Raw genomic sequence first — 21,111 nt, forward strand, 5'->3', positions numbered from 1 at the left:
TTAGACTCTGCTCTGCCGGAAGGGTCAGCGGGCAGGGGCAGGGGCGGCAGCGAACGCTTTTATGGCATGATGGCTTCTCCGCATGCTCATCCATCCCATCCACGCGCAGTCCCGCAGGACAATTTGTGCTAAAAATGTTGCCCCACCGGGAACGATACCGGTCGGAGGTGCTGGAACTTAGCCAAACATAGACAATAATTGCCGACCGAAAAATGTGGGCCCGCCTCGCCCGTGCCCCGTAGGCCCGCACTACCGCGCCACAAACTTTCGCGCGATTATGATTGCGTTGCTCACCTGAGGCACATTCACCGTCGTACTGTCGTACCGTCGCGGTGGCGAGATGGAAACGGGCGGAAAGCATTAAGAGCCGACGCTTCGCGCACCACGACAGGACCGGACTCAATAACCATTTTCCATAAATATCATTCCAGCGAGCTTGGGTGCGGCCCAGATTATAATGTTGAAGCGAAGCAGTGGGTAGGGATGCGCTTGCAAAACAGAGGACACCGGAAATTGCTCTCGTAGTGGTGGGATGGCTCTCGTTGACGGGTGGTCGCGATTCTCTGCATCAAAAACTTTCCAATTGATTCACCTCAACCCGGCTCGGGAAGATGGGGGCTGTCCCTTTGGGAGACCGTCACTCCCGCCTGCAAAACAGGCGTAGGAAGCGATATCGACTACTTTTGTGCCGAAATTTATCGCTTCCGCCTCCTTGGCCGCCGCTAGGTTGGCTTCGTTCCGCTAGCGTGTAATTCTATTATGTTTCGTTTGAAGCGAGGCACCTTTTCTCGGGGTTATGATTTTGCCTGCCGCTCCAGCGAGTCGCGAGTGGCTACTGTAGCAGCATTCTCGCTCGGATAGATCGATAGAATCTTGCGGCTGCCGAGAGTGGAGGCAATTCTTGTAATGTTCTTTCTACTTTCAGCCCAGAAACGATCCGGGCCCGTCCTGCTCAACCGTGGCTTGCCGGGTGAGGTTTTATATTTTCTCTCAAGCATTCTACCGGGGCGGTACCATTTCCTACCCACCCGTCACGCTTTGATCGCTTTATTGAATTTCAATAATTTTCCGTCCTTTCGGATGCATGAACGACCCACAGACCGGCGATAGCGATACAGAGAGGGGGGGGGGGGGGGGGTGACATAGCGGTGCGTGCGTGGGCCGGAGGCGGTGGGAGTGCAAAATGAGATGGACGGTTACAAGACATTTTTATCAATCATAATTGATTGCCCGACCCCCAGACTGCGATCCAGCGTTTCCGGGGGCAGGGGGGAACGGTTGGGGCAGAGCGCGAGCGTGTAATCGCGATACCATCAGATACAGACCGGGCATTATGATGATGGAGATTTAATTCAGATTTGTTATGCTTTATTCGATCGGTGGATGGCAAAGGGAGCTGAGCTAGAAGGACGCGCAGAAAAGATAACGCTTCAGCTATGAGCGATTTTAGATGAGGATACGAAGCGATGCACTTTATACAGACTTGAGTTGATTTTTGGAACAGATCGTTCCATTTTACGTCCTTTTATCATAAATTTATATGGTTTGAATACAAAGTATTGAAAATAGTAATCATTGTTAAGTAGAAAATGTGTTGTGTTTTACGTGTATTGAGAAGCATATCGGGCTGCTTTGAAAACGCCCAAATGTATACTTTGATAACACAAAACGTGACACAGTTTGAATAGGGCAATTTCCAAACACCAGAGTGACCTCCTCGTTCAGGATAGTAAAGCTTTGCCATGCATTAAACTAAAACAAATACATTCTTGCCGGCAAACTTAAACGAATTGATACGTCTCTCGCTCAATGGGATGGTAAATTATTGGAATTTTCAAAACCTAATACTACCCTCGCAACATTGTGCGCCTGTCACTTACCTTTGGTGTGTTGTTTTCTCTCTTTCTTTTTGTTCCTCGCTTGTGCAGCAGCAACTTTCTACACCGTACAACGAACGGTCTCGCAAGCTCAGCGTGTAATTGATTCTGCCGATTTGCTGGCGTTAATTAACATGTCTGAAATGAGCCAGGTAAGGGGTAAAAGAAAGCGTTAGTCCGATCGGTAAGCACACTGACGACACGGAGCCGCCCGGTCGAGCAACAAAGAAAGTGTCTTGAAAGCGTGAGCAGTGCTGGGATGGGAGTTTATGCAGTGAAATTGAGTGCCACCCGACACCGGATCGAATGCAAGCCAACGCGGCGGAACGGGGTTTGCTGGCACCCGCTCTCGGGGATTACTGCATCCGGAAGAGTAATGTTTTAATTCTCTCCATTCCAGCGTGAGCCCATTCATTATCTCCCTCCAGCGACGCACCGGCCGGGCGTTGCCATGGGCGAGGGCGTTCGCACACGCGGAGACGGGCGGAGGACGGGCGAGAGGATCTCTTTTCTTGCGACGACTTTGTCGATCTCGGGGCTTAACGATGCATGGCTCACTCGCACCATTGGAACGCACGTGTCTGCACACAAGGCAAGTTGATGTGCAGATTTTGACTCATTGTCTTAGACGGCGATGCTGGCGGCGGTAGTGCTGGAGACTATCAGTACCAAGCACACATACACACACACATACACATATACTCATACTCGTCGTTCCGTACATTAGAAACGGGAAAAGGCGTTTGCAATCGAGCGGCAAAGGGAAAGGCGGCGAACGGCCCAAATGCCGAAAAGCTCGTAGAATTCATCGACTTTTTTTCTTTGTCTGAGAGCACACTCCGTTTTGGATTGCATGGTTTCACATACCACAGCAACGGCAGCAGCCAGCTTTTTGGGTACCGAGCGCAACCGAAAGAATGTGCCCACTTGAACAAAGCATAAATCCTCCGGACGTGTGCGGGAGCGCTGGTGAATATTGCACCGTACTTTCTTTGTTTCCTTTCAAGCGCAAAGAGTGTGGTACGTGAATGGTACGCTGCTGCATTGCGTGATTACTGGTTCTATGTGTCGTTTTTTTTTTTTGTGTCCGTGGCTCCATCCCGGATGGTTGTATGTTCTCACCCGATTCGCTAATCCGTTCCATTAGATTTAATTCTCATTTCGACGAAAGATACGTTTCAGCTCGTGGTACTCGTAATCCCGTCCATGAAGGGGAGTTTCATTCTGACGTAAAATTAAATGTGTGACAATCGCAAGGGTTTGACGGTGTGGGTAGGGAGAATATTACATATCCTCGCAGCCAGTGGTATGTGTTTCAATGTATCATGCGCCTGAAAGTATGCACTTTTGAGGCATAAGCTCATTTTAATACCTTTGTAGTTACAACAGAACGGAACTAATTAAACACAAATTTCATAGGACATTTCTGGGCAAGCATTAAATCTGTTGATAGCAGATACATTACTGGAGTTGATGATGAAATTGTTTTCTATTCAGAAAAATACTGAAATTTACATAACGGAAATGAACGAAATCATTAGGCAGCTGAGCAAATAGCAAATAGATATCATCATAGAAATAGGTTGTAAATAATTAATATAGGAATGATTCAATCCATGTTTTGTAAATTCGAGTACCTCAAACAACAATAGACCGTTGGCAATGTGCGTCTCTTTTACGAGACCAACTCATAGTTTGCTGAATAGACGTTTTCAAACAAAAAACATGTACTAATCAGAAGAATCACGGCAAAAACCACTCATTGAGATCATTGAGTTTTCGTGATGTAGAATGGTCTCACCATGAAACATTCTTGACAAAAACGGCTAAGGTCATCAGATTTGAACACAATACATTTCTTTTCATACCAAGCATTTTGTGCCGCAATGATGTGCACTTCAATTATCGAGAAGCATTACATTCCACCCTGTCCAATGACACTTCATACACATTATCGATAACGTGCGTGCAAGAATAATTAATGTTTCTACTAGAAGTATTGGCTGCATCGCTGTAGCTTGCTGAGAATTGAGTGCTTTTTATTGTTCTCCATTCTGTCCGAAACTTCTTGTTTTCTATTTGCATCGACAAAAAAACACTGTTCCAAATCGCTTCACTGTCACATTTTTCACCAAAACCAACAGCAACATCTGGAAACCAATTTGCTAAACCACAACAACCACGATACGATATGGTTTGTCTGAGGGGGGAAGACAACGAAACAAAAAGAAAAAAAAATGATTCAACATAAGCTGTGAGTGCGATAACGACATCGGCACCCATTTCCTATTCTTCCTATAGGGCCCTCACGCTGGCAAAACATTGGCAATCTTGTTCCAGCTGCTTGTCGGAACAACTGGTAACGACAACCGACAAAAACCCGACGCGCCTCCCCACCCTACCGAAAAAACAGCAATCAACTCTCATTACTCGGGATAATGCTATCAGACACTTTTCGCACGAGTGTTTCGTTGCGGTGCGGTGCCGGGATGCGTTCGGAGGATGCTCGAGGGATGCTATAGAGGGAGCTTTTCTAAAAATTGCTACCCCATCCGGACCATTCGCAAAAGCTCGGGCAATTTAACCGTTTAAAAGTCATTTTTCCTCCCGCTCAAAACCACTCGTCGTCTCGTATCAAAGCGTATTCGGTGAAGCTGGGAGGAAGCGCTTCCTTGCAAGACACAGTGGGCCGCCTAACCCGGTCCACCGAACCGTTTCCAAATCGCTCCATTTCCCAATTAGGTTTTCCCCACGTTCGGCATGGGCATCGAGCGAGGAAAGCGAGCGGAGCGGCAGTTTGGTACGAGGCATCGTTTAGTCTGCCCTCTGCCAAATAAAACCACATCCCACCCGTTTGGGCGTTCGGCTTCTAATATCAATATTTTAAATAATAATCAGAACTTATTTGAAAACCCCTTAGCAAACGATAACGTCTTCCTTACGGCTGGAGAAAGACTTTCCAGCTCGGAATAGAAAACGCGCTGCCCCCGTAAAGGCTCGATGGAGTGTGTTTATTTTGTGCCTGGCGGGAGGGCGGCAAAGAAGTGCCTTCTAACTTTATTCGCCCGGGTTTCTAGCAGACAACCCTAAGCGCCTCCGTTTGCCAATGATTGGTGAGGAATAAATTTCCCCAAAATTCTAGCCCGATTCGCGCCACTAAGCGGTGCAGATTGCGGGGGCGAACGGCGATGCGCGGGACGACAGGACACGAACGAACGGGTCACAACCGGTGTCATAACCGAGGCGAGAACATTAATGAAGATGATACCATAACCGTTCATCGTAGCAACTTGTTTCGCGGCACCCGCGTTTCCTCAAAGCACCCGTTTGGTGCTGAAGTGGGCGAAAGCGAAAGAGAGATAGCGGAAGTAGCGGAGGAAAAAAAAAGGTCAAATGGAAAATAATCACTTGAAGGTGAAGTGTTTTTAGTACCGACAAACCCTCCTCCGGGACGGGTTTTATCTGCCTGCCCGGTTTGGTTCGGAAGTTGCGTTGCGACGGGAAAAAAAATTGCCCTGCTCATGCCGGTGTTTGCGGAGGGGGCAGACAAAAGGTCGCTTTGTGTACGAAAACTTTGGAAAGGACCGAAAATATGTCTATGATGATATTCTTCACCGGGGTTCTTCCTGCCGGCCGAGGATCATTCTGACGGAGTGTTATGGTTATCCTTTGCTGGCGGGCTTCTCTTTTTTTGTTGTATCTCGGTATGGTGAAGATTGAGCGAAAAGGGTTTCAAACGGTACAGTGTATGAGGCGGCAGAGAGAAAGCAGGTGAATAAGTAAAACGGCAATGTCCAAGTTAGAAGATGTTCCAATTTGTTTAAGGATTTTTTTTTCGTTTTTTGTCTGTTCTGTATCTCGTACTGCTTTTCCAAATATCAAACATTTTTTGCAGGTTTGGGAAAGAGTTCAGTGGCTTATGAAGTAAACTTTTTCGTTTATGGAGGTTTTTTAAGGTTAAAAATTCCATCTTCGAACGGCAACCATTGAAAAAGAGGCAGAACTGCAAAAAGTACAAACAAAAGTGTAGAAACTGGACCCTGAAAAATTAAAAACGAAAAGAGTGCAGAAAATAGCATAACGATCTTAGTTACACAAAGTGCAGCAACCTTTAAGGACGAAAAAGAATATTATAGTTTTATTTTTGTACGAAATAATATTTCAGGAAGCTTACGACAAGTTATCCTAAAAGTATGCATTACGAATTTTTCCTTCACACTGGCGTTTTTTTCATTTCAACACACAAATCGAGAAGAATTTTCGCCCATTGTTTGCAAATTCAATTTAAAGCTGTTAAACTAAATCATTTTTATGATGCCATCCAGCGCACATGGAGCTCTCAATGGGCGAAAATTCAAACCCGTGTCTATTTCACACGAAATGCCAAAGAGAAGAATGCACCGGCACACGAGCGTCCAAATCTCCAATGGGCGAAGGCGAAGAAAGACAGCCCCCCCCCCCCCCCCCAAACGCTTGACGTGGACGAATGCGAACGGAAACGGAAACCGCCCGAGAAAATTATCGTCAACGCGAGTGGTGTTAAGTGTCAGTTTCATTTATCGTACTCGTCGTCGTCATCGCTGCCGCCGCCGCCACCACCACTTGTCTACAGTCTCGTATCGCATTGCACGGGTGCCTGTCTGGTGCCGGGATCCTTTGTTCTGTAATATATATTTATTTTTATTTTCCACCCGTCCTCCCTACCCCGCCCTGACCCTGTTCCTGCATTGCGGTGGGTTTCTTGCTTTTATTTCAGTGCTTTTTTCAAACCACTCCTTTATCTCCTACTCTGCTGCGACCATTCCACTCCGCTCACTGATTAAGGTCGCTCACGCAACGGTGCCTCGTGAAGGACGGCTGCAGGCATGAAGCCACTTACGCCTCCAGAGTGCCATCGCTGCGTTCAAATTGCATGAGAACGGTGCCGCTTTTTTCTGTTGTCGTTGTTTTCGTTGTTGCTTTCAGTCCATTTCTTCGCTTCTCATTCATTTCTTTGCGTGCCTTTCGCCGTTTTCGAATTGTTCCACCATTTTCTCATTGTCGTTGTCATGTTTGGTAGGAAATTGCCTCGTATTATCTGTTTAAGCACCGCTCCCGTTTCCGGTTTTTTCCCGCGTAAGCGAAACCGAATGCCCGGAGAGTGAAAAACAACAAGCCCTTGAAAACAATTCGCTTCGGATCGCGGTGAAAGCTTCACCATGGCGCGGGTTAATCCGGGCTTTACGGGTTGAAAAAAAGGGAGGATGAAAAAATGGGAAAAAGTTCTCGAAAACAGATGCCGTTTACATGCTTGCCTGAGTTTCGCACGGTTGACGAAGGGGTTTGCAGCCTTTGAGGGTGCTGGTACGTGCGATAGGGTTATTGAAAGGTTTCCAAAACTGAATGTATAATAGTTTATAACGTAAGGCAACTCGTAGTGGAAACCTACTCTGGTTTATTTAATTCATCGGAGCATTTTTCTTCATAATACTTTGAAAGAATTTAAATTAATTAAGGAGTAATTAACTGGCCTATGTTTACAAATTGCATACATTTTGGCGTTTAGGCCTTTGTTTGCCTCGCATAATTCTTATTATGATAATGATTAAGGTATGCATTATGCAACACAATGTATTTATTCCTAAAAAGGAGTGAACTCGTTTCATTTTTCCTGATGGAACTTTTTTATCGTTTTATTATTTAATTACTCAAATGTACTTTATCAAAACCTAACAACTATCTAATGAATTTAATTAATGGCGCTAGGGTCATGTCAACCCAACGTCATTTTACTTAATAACTGATTATCACTTTCAAGCGAAATTTCTCACAGCTTTCTAACCATTGTTGAGCACTTTGTAGATATTTTTTTACCAACCACCGAGAGCAAGTGGTGCTGATATCTTATCCGAACTATTCGCAGTAAAAGCACGACCGCCTTCGTCCGTATCGTTCAATTTGATTAACATACCACTCCAAACGCGGGCGTGTGCATACTTAAACGCCAACCGTGCCACAGTGTTTTCACTTCAAATAAGCAAGGCGGTTCAGCTGGAACGACAACCGACACCGTCGTGGTGGGCAATATCGCGAAAGGTACTTGTGGGTTCCTTTTCTTAGCCCAATTGTGTCCTAAGCATGGAACTCTGCTCAGCGATGGGTTGCCAAGGCGTACGGCTGCACAGGGAAAGCAATTTGGGATTAAAGTCAAACGATCCTTCTTTGTGCAATGATGCGCACCACGGTACGATTGTCCCGTGCTACGCCACCACTGACACAGCACTGCTCATTCCTAATCATTTTGACTTAGAACGTTTGCTGGTGCGCCGGTTGACGGTTGACGGTTTTCCGTGGCCAGCTTTGAAGCGATTCGCAGGCACAACAGATTATAGCAAATCTGAGAAAATGCTTTGTTGCGCCTGTGGAAACTTAGTCTTTCATGTGAATTTGTGTGTGTATGTGTGTGTATGTGTGAGTTTGTGTGCTCCGTTTTGGTGAAGTGAGACTGTCACGAGGACACACCGTTCGCTAATCTTTGACAGTTTTGTTTCGTCCGATCGGGTAGAGCGAAACTGAAGCAGAACAACTTTTTAAAAACTTTGCAAGTGTGCTTTTAAAGTTTATCCGGGTGGGAGCTAGATCTCTCTGGGTGCCGAGCTGTGAGCACATAAAAAAAAGTCACTAGACAAAAGGAGATAATACGCTGCACGAAGCTGTTGAAGTTGAATGTGAACTCTTGAAGCACACTTAAAATCATTCGTGACATGTGTGCTCGATAAGCGAGTAAAAGATTTCCCGTGTTTCTTGCTGCTCTCCGGAACATTCGCCTCACGATGCAGTTTATCGGAAACAAAGAAGCTCTCGTCCTGTTAGTGAGAGGAGCGTTAATCTGGTTCGGGGAATAGTTTAAATTGTTCTTGGTTCCACACTGCAGTTTTGAGCGTATCGTCAGTGCAAATGTACCCTTTTCCCATGCGGTGCAAGCTAATCGTTTTCTGGGAATTCATCTCTACACCACTCTGCGTATTGTAATAATGGAACGTACTTTGAATGGCGCAGAGTCACAGGGTTTTTTTTTAATAATACGTAGCGTATGGCTTTACAAATTGCTTACACTGTACCGATAGAAAAGAACACGTTGGGAAGGAAGCATCCCATTCCTCACTGCAAGTGGTTTAATCTCTTTGAGACAGAAAGAGTTGGCTAGGTAATTTAAGCTCTGCTAGGATTAAGAAAAAAATCCTTCAGATTGTTCAATTCCAAGGGTTAAATATTCCCCAGGCATGCATCCGAAGTGAAGCTTAACGAAATTAAATAACTCCATTGGTCTTCTTGAAATCCAATAGCATTTGCTTACAAATTTCAAATGCAATAGGACTTTGCCTTACACGCTCCTGCAAAAGTAAAGCTGCAGTGCAGTGCATTCCATCCAGCCTTTAGCAGCACGAAAGCAGCAAAAGCTCCAGTGTTTGTAATCAATGAATTAATTTAGAGATAACCTTTCGCTGCAGTCCAAACAATCCTCTTTTTACACAAACACACTCACACACACAGGCCGGGAAGTGATGCTGCTTAAGACATTATTTAAACATTGTACCGCATGTTCTTGTGCCGTGCCATGCAGGGATCGGTTCCGGCTCGATGGTTCCGGAAATCCTCTCCGAGTTTGCCTTTACAAAGCACTCCGACATCCGACCGACACGACCGGTACTGCATACGGGAAATCGGGAGCCCCTAAGCCGGTGTACCATCGTTTTGTTCGATTATGCAGATTGACGCAGAAAAGTGCATCCGTGCTTCCGTGGCCGCTCGTGCGAGGTGAAGCATTTTGGGGAAGGTAGCAGTGTTGGTTGCTATTTTTACGCCCAACTGCACACACTGCTCGTCGACTTCCGGAACGATCGGCGTCGTCATCGTCGTCGTTTGTGTTGGCGTACCCGGAGCCCGTGCAGCTTGCGGGTGCAGGCTGAACTATGGCCTTGCCGCCGGTGAGCACTGCAATAAACATCCCGATAAGTGTGGCTGGACGGCAAGTTGTGTGCCGTACGGGATGTGTGGTTTAGGGCCGGTGGGTTGGCCCCTAAGCTGCTCCGGCCCTTTGTACCAATAAACCAGCTTCCTGCAGCTCCCGGCGGCTGTGTGGCAACCCCGTGTCAGTTTTGAAACCGTTTTTGCCCATGAATGCCCCCGCAAGCAGCGGGATTCAGTCAGATGCATTGCAGGCGCACAAACGCGCGTGCAGTATCAACGGGAATCAAACATTGCACCCGTGTTGAATATGGCAGTTACGTTGCGAGAATAATAATAATCATAACAATAATGCAGATGATGATGATGATGCCCGTTGCTGTGAATTCATAGCACAAAGAGCCAATTGAACACCCGCACGGGGAGAAAAAGGAGGGAGTTTGAGAAGCGAAAAGCCTCGAAGGTTTCTTCGGCAAATAGGCAAACGAGAGCTGAGCGCTAGGTTCAGAGCAAACACCACAAATAGTTGAAGCGCGTTCGGAGCGTGTGTTGTCTGTGTTGTTACAGGCACCCAGTTTGGTCCCTTCCAATGGCTAGTAACGCTTCTACGAGGTTTCGGGAAAACTGCAAGAATCCTACCGCAGCATCCGTTCAAGTGAAGCAGCTTTCTCTAAGGGCAAGCAAAACGAATCGGAGGATTGATTCTACAACCACAAGGCGATTTGTATGGCGAAACCGACCTGAAACCGTGCATCGGTCGGCATGACTTTTAAGTGGCCCAGGATCCAGTGCCAAGTGGTAGCTGTTGTGTAGGAATTTATGACTTTGAAACGTCTGACGTACGGAATATGTAAGTGAGCTTAACGAGAAGGAAAGAACCTTAGCTTTGCTGAAGATTATCGTGTGCATTAGTTTCGTACGGCCGCTTACTTACGAATCATCTTCACGTTTGCTATCGATATTGCGAATTTTGCTGACCCAAGATTATTGATCTGAGTCGAACGAGTACTTTTAGCATCCTTGTGATTATTGAAGTACTGTCGCCAGTGCGCATACTGCTGTCGCCTTCTTTGCTGCACCACAAATAATTGGTTTAGATATTTTTAAGTCTTGTATTGAAATCGCCTGAATGTATGCAACTTGCATTGAAATAGTCTTGTGTTAACACCGCTGACAGCTACACTGTACATTGGTTGGAATTAATTCAGATTCCGTTGAATGGAGTTCTGTTATTACTTCAATCGTAATTCCTTAATTCCTGAAATAATTCCTTCTGAAGTCTTGCTCATAGTTCCATGTTTTAACATAAAACACTGCGACAATGCGGTTATTTATTATTTCGATTGATTGAAATGTAAATACACACGTACGTGCTCGAAGTGCATTAAAAAGTAACAATCAATGGTCACTCGTTCCAGCTTTCCACCTTTCCACCACTCAACGCCACCATCCGTGGTGTTTCTCCCTTGGTCCCAATCGAGATTTCAATATCCAAAGCTGTTAAAAAGTGTGAAAACCTTCCACGATCTGATCGGTCCGGAAAAATCGGATTTGCGCTCCAGTAAGCATACATCTTCGGAACGATAATGTTTTCCACCGTATGCACACACAACCTGGTTCGTTGCCTCTCCAACAGACACACACACACACACACACACACACTCATCGTGCGGCCGATCGTTATCGTGTACAAATATTTGATTGCATACTATCGGTTCCGGTTCGGTTGGCTGGGTTCGCCAAACGGGCGAAGGACGGATGGATGGATGACGATAACTGAGCCGGATGTGTGGTGCACTGCAGCATGGTGCGTGGGTACGGTGGGCAAAGGACATTTTTACGCTTACTTTTACGCTCCACAATTGCATGCCAATGTTCACCGTGTGCGGTGCTTGGCGTGCGTGCCAACGTGTAGCGTACACTGTGTGCGCCGTCAAGGTATTGGAGACTGCCGGGAAATACGAGTAGGTCGATCGGTAGCATCTGAAACGGAGGGGGGGGGGATTCCGAATAAAAGGGAACGAAGTTCAAATATTGAATCACTTATATCAAATCAAATAGCATTAACATTTCAATCATTTAATAACGCAGTGGAATATTAAATTTCACTCGCTCGCATTGTTCGGTGTTCGGCTGCACAACTCGAAACCAACTGCTGCGTGACGCCGGGCAAGCGAACTTGCCGAGCTGGCGTGGAAAATCGTGTTTTGAGTAGCAGGTCGATCGGTGAAAGTGTGTGAGTAGCCGCGCACCACGGTTAGTGATACGTCCGCTATGTGAAGAACGTATCAAACGCGATGACATTATAATTCTGGTCGCATGGGCGGAGAGTGAGGCTCTAAAAGTGTTTCTGTGTGTCGCCGAAATGCTCACCTGCTTACTCGTGAACTGACCTAGCAAATGGAAAACACCATTGAGTGTGGTTGCGCCTGTGCGATTGATCGCACATAAAATACAAAATAAAACGATAATGGCTTGTTGATAGGGTACTTCTTTTCATATCAAAATGGCCTTAAAGTATGCAACACACTTTGCTTGTTGCTTTAATCAGCCTAAATGTTTGCAACATGTTGAACAAAATAAGACTCTTTCCTATCGTATTTTAACGTTGCGGAGCATTCTGGACTGCACACAAATGTAACAGTTAACAGTTAACTGATTTAAAACAAAAAAAAGAGAAAAGGGTTTTGAAAACATTAAACACACTTCAGAAAATCTTGCAGCATTTGACCAGTTTATATGATAGCTCTTCTATTGCATGCAAATCCCAATGGTATCGAAGCACTCAAGACAAACAAAAAAAAAGTTACATCATCCAGGGAACCTTGGCTCAACTTTGTTGCCCCTCAATTTTCAGTCGTCAGCATCAGATCTCGTTTCTACCCTTTTCTAGACCAATCGTGCCATGAACTTGAACTGAACCGAAACCGATTAGCAATGGACGCGACCGGGCCGTAGAGGGAAAATGTAGGGCAACAGCAGGGCGGAGAAAACCTCCGATCTCATCCTCACAAGTCCAATAAAATTGTTCAAGTCATTCGGTCAACTGTAAACATTTCATTTCGTTCCACACAAAAAAAACACCCGGATAGTGCCTTGCTATTCCCGCCTGTGGTATCTTTCTTTTCACAGCCACACGGACAGAACATGGATCCAGAATTCGAACAACGAATAACGAATCCTCCGGTGGGAGCGTACACGCCAGCAGCGTCGCCCATCGTGCCGTACCTTCCCGAAGCTGTTGAGACGGTTTCGCCCCCGAAACTCGGATTTGTCACGAAGGCGAAAGGATTTGTTCTTCCTCATCCCTCCATTTTCACCTCATCCCACGTTGTGTGATATAACCCTGGGAAAGGTACGGACACCGACACTGGGACCGGAAGCGAAGCTGTCCGATAAGCTTCTTCATAAAGTGGGAAGTTTTCCTGCTGGGTGCAGCAAGCGAAGGGGCCCGAAATTCCGTGTTCATCGAAAATGAAATTTTCAACCCAATCCCACCAGCACCGGCACCGGTTTTCTTTCCGGCACAATTTTTGCCCACCATCACAGTGCAACATTTTCCCCTGCTGTGGCCTGCGTGAGGGAGAAAGAGCTTTGGACTGTTCTAATGCGAAAGTCAATTCGTATTCCCTCTTCCCTCCGATCCTCAGCCGCTGCATTTATAAGGTACGGTTGCAGGTCAGTGCAGAAAAGTAGTGCTCAATTGTTGTTTACCGTTTTATTGTGTCCTGCTGTCGAGCCAGGAGGTTAAACATTGGGAAGAAGCCACAGAAAGCAAAAGAAGGGAAGAAATTAAAGCACTCCAACACAGACGGCGAGCAGCTGATCACGATCCGACGCTTCATTTCGGGTGCCGGATGGTTTAAGAGACCCAATGGGTTCACCCTTCAGCCCTCCAGTGCTAGACAATAGACGAGGAAATTCGATCAGCGATTCGGGACTGCTTTTTCGGGACATTTCAAACCTCACGGGAAAAATCAGCTTCACGTTCTTGGACGCGCGCCCTTCCGGTCTCTTTCCCTCTGCCGGCCGGAGATAATCTTCGCGCGACGGAGCTGCACGAACCAGGCAAAGGAAAAGATCATCCGTACACACACAAAAAAGCATAAACCCACCCACCGGGGGAATAAGGAATTGCTGGCTTGGTGGTACCGGTACTGGAGCTGGAAAAGATACACAAACAAGCGCTCAGGATCAGGAAGGTGATCGAGAAATGGAAGGGATCCACATCCACAGGCGCGAGGGCCGGTCGTCGGAAAGTTTCGGCAAAGAATCTCAATCAACGAGGCAACCGCCGTGCCGGCCCTCGAATATGAGCCCCCGGGCCGGAACGGGTTTGATGAAAAAGGTTTTTTTTTTGTTTCTGCTCCCATTCTGCGAGCTCGCAAGGAAAATGTTTTGTTTTCGTCGGGTCTGTTTTCTTGCGTCCTTCTTTTCTGGGGCGCCGCAAATATCGAGCGAAAGATACCTTTATTTGCATTTTTAGCCATCCCAGGTTTCTGTTGTCGACTTTTAGCCGGCCGGCCGTACTAAAAGTATGTTTAGCATGTTGTTTTAGTCGCTGAGCGGGTGGGGTTTGTGCTTTTGCACTTCCAAATTTGTTTGCCTATCAGAAGTAGCGAAAATTGTTCGCTTAAGTTGAAGGGAATGTGCTGCAAGTAGATTTTGTTGTGTGAATACATCATCTCATAATAGCATGAGCTTTATGTAGGAGTTTTGATGAAAAAATGATATTTCATACGCAAAGAGTCGACTTTAGAAACTGCTTACAAAATTTACTTTTTTTAGACATTTTTAAAAACGTCTACAAACTTTTATAGTCACAAAATAAAGCAAAAGATGTTTCTTTTCGCGCAAATTAACAACTTCGAAGTGGTACTTTGCATTGGAAAATCTAAATCTATAAATAAAATACCAAGAAAATCGCAAAATACCGATACACAACTTACAACAATAAAGTTCTGCCTTAAGTATTGTGAACAATGAACAAAAAAGATCAACCTGATTCCAAGCAAACCCCAAGAAAACGAAAAAAAAAGATACAACACAAATGCTTTTCGCAAATTGTTTGCTCTTGTAGAAAATGCCCGTTCCCGTTGCGCACTTTTTCCACACGAATAACCTTTGATTTCCAGCGTTTCCTCCCAAGCATTACTTCCCCGGCTGAAGGCACCAAACAAAACACTGTATCTAAAACTGAACGCATACTTTGGCAGCTCGCCCCCCCCCCTCCCCTCCCCACTCTTCCACATCGTTTTCCACCCTCCCGTATCGGCAAATCCCATCAATCCGATCAGTTTTTCCTTTTTAATTCAACATGTTTTGCCATTTCGGAGACATGGTAGCGTTCATTTAAATCGTTTGCTTTCGTCTTAACATACCCCTGCTGCCTCACAAAAACTCTGTCACACATGCATGTAAAGCATGTCCGCCCTCTCCAGCAACTGCCATCAAGACAACACGATGGGGGGGATGAGGTCAAAAGGCCCCCGCACACGTTACGCTTCTTGTTGCGCAGCAGGGAAAAAAGCTTCGAAAGCATCGAAGTTCGTTTGAAGTGATTTATTTGTTTCGACGTTCATTTCTTGTGACTTGTTTTATTGAATAGACTTGAGAGCGAAAGCGTAACTCACAGTCGCCAAAAAGTGTACAGAAACAACATTGAAAACACAAGCTCCACGCTCCGTCCGAAAACCGATTGATCGGTTCGACATGCATCGCCAATTGGGTGAGGCGGGTGAGGTGCGCAGAGGCAGATCGCAACGGCAGTTTAAAATCGAACCAAATTCACCACAACAGCAGCAGCAGCAGCAAAAGGAGCAGCCGGAGATTTTCCTGACAAAATAACAAGCACAATCCCGAAGCAGCCAGAACATTTTCCACAACCCAAGTTCTGAGAACCGAGCAACAAAGGGAGCATGCCGGCGCTGCCTGCCTGCCCCAGTACGATTGTTCGAGCAGGGGGATGGCGGTTAGAGGGCGGTCGGTAAAGACAGTCTCCTTTAGTGTACCGTCTTCCGGTTTCGGCAGTCGGCACTGCTTGCCCGGTGTGCCCGGTCCGGGGCAGTGATTTCTCATTTCGATTACATTTCCGTTTGCCTTCATGCTCGGGATGTTTTTCCATTTGACTTAGCGTTCGGTTCGGAGGGTGAACGAGAAGGTTAGCAGTACGGGGGGGGGGGGGAGGGTTGTACCTCCCAAGCTGATGGTAGATGTTGCGAGAATATCCATCAACACAGGTATCGAGCAATGGATGGAGTCTGGTCGATGCTTGGTTTGCGGTAGCAGAGCGCATGCAGACCGTTCCGTGTAAGGGAGAGAAAGCAGAACCGGAGCCAGGCGCAGCGACAAGACGTCGTGCCAACGTACAACCGTACTTACTGTCGCCATTTTCTCGCCAATCGAAGTCGGAAATGCTTGGGTCGGAAGCACCGCACGAGCATGAGCCCGTTCGGAAGAGCTGCTGGGTTTTGCTGGGCGCAACGGACGGGACGGCATGATTGTTTTATTCAAATTGCTACGTGATTTATCTGCGATGTCGAAAATTGGAAAACCACAAAGTGTCGGGCTAGATGAGCAGCTCGTAACTGGCAGCAAATACGGTACTGGCAGCACTGCTAGCAAAGAGCCGGAAGGTTCATTGTCATGTAACCGGAACTGGTTTTTCTCCCCATTGTCATGCTTCCGCACGGTGCGACCGCAAGCTTGCGCTGCACTGTGGTTCGTTGTGTATTGAAATCGGGCTATGCATTTAATTAGATAAAGGTCGAAGCACCGGGCGTCTGAAGGAAACGTTGCGGTCTGCAGAATCGAAGAACGGCACCATACCCACACATTGAGGCACGTAAATTGTAATGAAAACCATTTGCGTTCGATTTCTGCAAGAACTTGCAGGATTGGTGTGCCGGGAGCTGTAATGCTGGGTTGAGAAACAACACCCCAAAAAAAAAAGGCACGCTTCAAAGCATCAGCTCTAATCTGCTGATCCTTTTGTTTGATACATAATCTGCTCGTTTTGCACACTCAACGCTCTACATGTGTCGCCGTGGGTGGAAAGTACCGTGTCATGTTTATGACACGAGGCATTAGCAAGCTAATGATGGATTTAATCAGATCAGCAGCTACCCGGTTGGAGTGGCTTCGAAACAGACGGAATCCAATTACCCTGCCTCAGCCCAGCAACCTAATGACAGATGTGTTTGTTTCGTTTTGCTTGTTTTTTTTCTCGTATCATTTGTTGCTTTGTTTAACCCTGCCTTTATCCATCGGAAGTGGATCGTGCCGGTTGCTGTCGATTGATGGCGGCACGGTTCCCCCGCACGTAGGAAGCACACGTGAAAGCACAATAATGTGGTGCCGTGCCGTGGAAAGCAACACCTGTTTGGGAGGTAAAACAACGCGTCGAGGGGTTAGAATTGAGCGGGGAGTATTAATTGTTATTCTATTTGACACGAACTTTGCTGTGATCGTTTGACACGCAGCAATCGTGTTGGTTGAAAATGGCACAATGGGTTTGCGCCGGTGTGTGTAGGCGTTTTACACATCCGTTAGACAATGGCTGTTAAATTAGGTTGAGCATTGAAAGACAATTGTTGATGAACGGATAAGAGCGTTCCTAGAAAACGCCTGCAGGTAGGCAATTTGCAGTACAATCTTTCCCTGTTATGATCTAAATGAATGTAATTTTGGAAATAAATGTTGGTGTTTTGTAAGTGATTACATATGAAACGCTTTATACTTTTAATATTCACGTCATAATCTTTTTTATTTTAATTAAAAATTCCCTTTATTTCATTCAACGACCCATAGTTTCCCGGGACGCGCCAGTCCTCCCATACGCTCTGCAAAACCATGCCGGAACCTGCCGGCGGTGTTAGACACGCAATGCAAAGCAAACAATTAGTGTGTGCGTGAAACATTTCATGCACCGGTTGACGTACACTTGCCGGTATAAAAACAACAACCAGCTCGCCAACCAACACCAATCAACCTCCAACCGGTGACCGTTGGCGAACGCATTTTAACACTTGCTAACACGCTCATTATGCATGCTCGGTTGGGTTTTGGTTTGTCACCACACGCGAAACCGCACGCAACCGGTGCGCTATGTTCGGATCGCATTTGAGCGGCCATGTTTTTCCCGGCGCCAACAACACAGCATTACACAGCTCCGCTAGTAGTGTCATGGATCACTCACGCTCATACATCGGTTGAAATAACACGTATAAAAAAAACATACACAAAACAGGAAAAACTGTTTGCATGTCACCAGTTTTGCAGCATTCGAATTCCTGTGATGTGGCTGTGAGGTGTTTTCTACTTCCACTTCTACCAACGCAGGCTTGTGGGTGCGAAGAAGAAAAAAAACAGATGTGTGTTTTCCGAAAAGCCGTTGAACAATTTCATAATGTTTTCGATATGCGTTTGCCAGTGTTATTCTTTCATTTAGAGTTTCGTTTTTTGTTACGGCATTTATCCGAGAGCTGCAATGATCTTTAATGGTAATTGTGGTTAACAGGAAATGGAACAAAAACGAATATCGCTCCATAGCAATATTAGCCAAGCCTCGATTCGTTCATTTTAAATGGTTGTTTTGTTGTTCGTTGTTATGCTTTACCAGTCTGATCTCTTTTTATCCGTGTGCACCATTTATACGAGTTGAACCCATTTCATATTAATTGGTTTTAATAACAGGCGCGTTTGCGTTTGTTTGTTGTTTTTCCCGTAAGCAAACCAATTGCGAGAAAGGGGTGCTTTTTTGTTCGTACTGTATGAAATAGAGCGGCAGATGGAAATATATGATGGTTATTGCTGGTGGGAGTTTAAACTGTACGCAGAACTTTTTAGTTGGAGCTTAATTTTTCTGTGCATGTATACGGCTCGACATTTTGCAAAGAGCGTATAACGACATTGAGCTGCAATGGGATTCGGTATGGTGTTCGTACTCTTTGATGCATGCAAACACTATTTCAGTAGTATTGAAACCATTTCGATAGAGCGAAATGATTGAAAACTGTAATCTTTTAGTGCTTCTTATCAATCATACATTGAGTTGAGATTTATAGTGAGATTGATAATACACTCCGTTTGGTTGTAAATGGCAGAGCTCATGCTTATCTCATTATTTTAAATTTGAATTTTACGATCCAATTTTGTGATGGATAGGAAGAGGTTAACTATTGAAATTTATTTTCATAAAATAAGGACCAAACATTTCATTCAAATTGCAATCGCTTCATTCACGTTCTCAAACGATCAGCAGCACAACTTCCGTGCTTCAATCTGCGCTAATGAGAGGCCTTCCTTGCACTTGTGTATGCAGCAAACTCCGATGCACCCTGCCCAACAACGCCATCCATATGGGCAGAATAGGAAAAAACTTCTCCTACCGATGCAAGCGAAACTAGCACGCTCTGGGTTCGTGTTGGCCGCTTTTCACATATCTGTAAAATTACTCACAAGCCGGAAGCACAGGCTGACAAACAGCAAAACTCTGGCACGGGAAAACGCTGGAAACATCCCCCCTCAATGCACATCCCTCTGTGCCCGAAACCGAATCGACAACTTTAAAGCGTCAAACGAGAGTTGTTGAAAAAGTCATCTCGTTAAAAGTTACTGTCGATGTAATTTCCTCCCAATTCCGTTGAGCCGCAGCTCCTGCTTCCCACCGCCAGACTGACCCACCGAGCCGGGAGGTGAAACCCGCCGGTAATGATGGTCGTTATGATTACATTTTGGCGTCGCGAACGAGCGCCATCTGACCCCGCGGCCACAGTTGGCACCTTGTTTGTCTTCTTGGGGAGTTTTTTTTTCGTCGTTTTTTTCCACGCTCATTGGCAGACGTCACCACTACCGAAACCGCTCGGGATCATTATCGTCATCTTAAGGATGGGGGGGGGGGGGGGGGGGCGTGCAGTATGCGTTCTGCGTTGGTGGATTTTTAGGCACTCGACGGGCGACGCCGACGTTGACAAACAAATGATTCCAACTTTGGCTGGGTGGAATAAAAGAAAAGTTTGTCCGGCCACTCATCGATCGGGACGGGTACCGGAGGGTGAGTTTGCAACGAGTTTTTACCGTGGCATAATGTGCCATCATACCACAATCTCCATCTGCTGCGAGAGTTTCTCTTCAAATGAGACCGTGTCCCTTCGCTCACCAGAACGAGCGTGTTTGTGTGGTGTGAATAATGACACTAGGCTGACAACAGACATTTCATTCAATTCGTTTTGTATTGCGATGCGGGTTTCCGGAATTGTCACAACATGAAAATTACAAGAAAAGAAATGCACACCAGCAACATTATGGGTGAAAATTTTTGGATAGAGCGATAGCTAACGTCCCATAAATGATACTAGTGATAATATCAAGGTAGCATAATTCATATCAAGTGATAAGAAACTAGGAACATAATTTAAAGAACGCTCCCTGAGACACAAACAGCATCTTCGAACGCTTTTCTTCGCATCTATTTTCTACTCCACCCACCCAATGATACTGCTTGGCACATCCATCCAAAAGGTAAGGAGTTGCTGCATAATGGAAAGGACCGGCCGCATCCTCGCGGGAATAGCACTTTGATTAGCTGTAAAAGCGACGCACATTAAAAGTAAAACTAATTTCCCAAACCAGCAACGTTCTCGAAAGGCGAATAGTTGTGCGTGTCGTGGGCGTTACTGCCGATCCCAAGAGTGTTGTGCAAAATGGTAAAGAGGTTTTACATTTTTCATGAAGCAAAACCACACCCATACAGCAATGTAGCAAAGGCTCGCAATGTGATGCGCAACATCGCGATGGATTTCGAGCAGGTCGAGGCAGATTGGCCAGCATTGATCTTCACAACCGGAAGCCAGTTGGGATGAACCGCACATCGCACACTGATTAACGGGTGGGTTGATGGGTGGTTCGGAAAGTTTTGAGGTTTGCGCAGGTTCAGTGGAAGGCGAGACAACGTTCCAACCATTCCATAGCCCGGAAGCGACCGGAAATTGAAGCGTTGAAACTTAATTATGGAGAATTTGCGTTCGATTGGTAGTGTGATTTGATCCGATATGGAGATGCAGAGTGTGGAGGCACATAAATATTAACAATGATCGTGCTTAATCAGTACAGTTTGAAACGCTTGATTAACAACGAATACATGCACATTTCATGAGCCAAAATGTAGGTTAAAGATCAGTGCCTTGTGGCAGTTTATTTCCTTTGATTTGTCATTATAGTACGTTATTATTTTTTATTTTTTCTTTACAAAAAGTAAATGTTGATCAGAGGTGCTGTTCCTTCCAAA

At 45.8% G+C, this 21,111-nt stretch overlaps 1 protein-coding gene across 2 annotated transcripts in view; it reads right to left on the bottom strand.

Annotated features, from left to right (window-relative positions):
* Positions 1 to 21,111, bottom strand: part of LOC1281114 (connectin) — an 80,720-nt gene that overhangs the window by 15,754 nt on the left and 43,855 nt on the right. For both annotated transcript variants that reach the window (XM_061644779.1, XM_061644778.1), the window contains one exon: positions 1,881 to 2,015. The gene's annotated coding sequence lies outside the window, so the exon portion shown is untranslated. The remainder of the gene's footprint in view (positions 1 to 1,880; positions 2,016 to 21,111) is intronic.

This window comes from Anopheles gambiae, chromosome 2 (assembly GCF_943734735.2).
Source record: "Anopheles gambiae chromosome 2, idAnoGambNW_F1_1, whole genome shotgun sequence".
In the NCBI taxonomy this organism is placed as follows: Eukaryota; Metazoa; Arthropoda; class Insecta; order Diptera; family Culicidae; genus Anopheles; species Anopheles gambiae.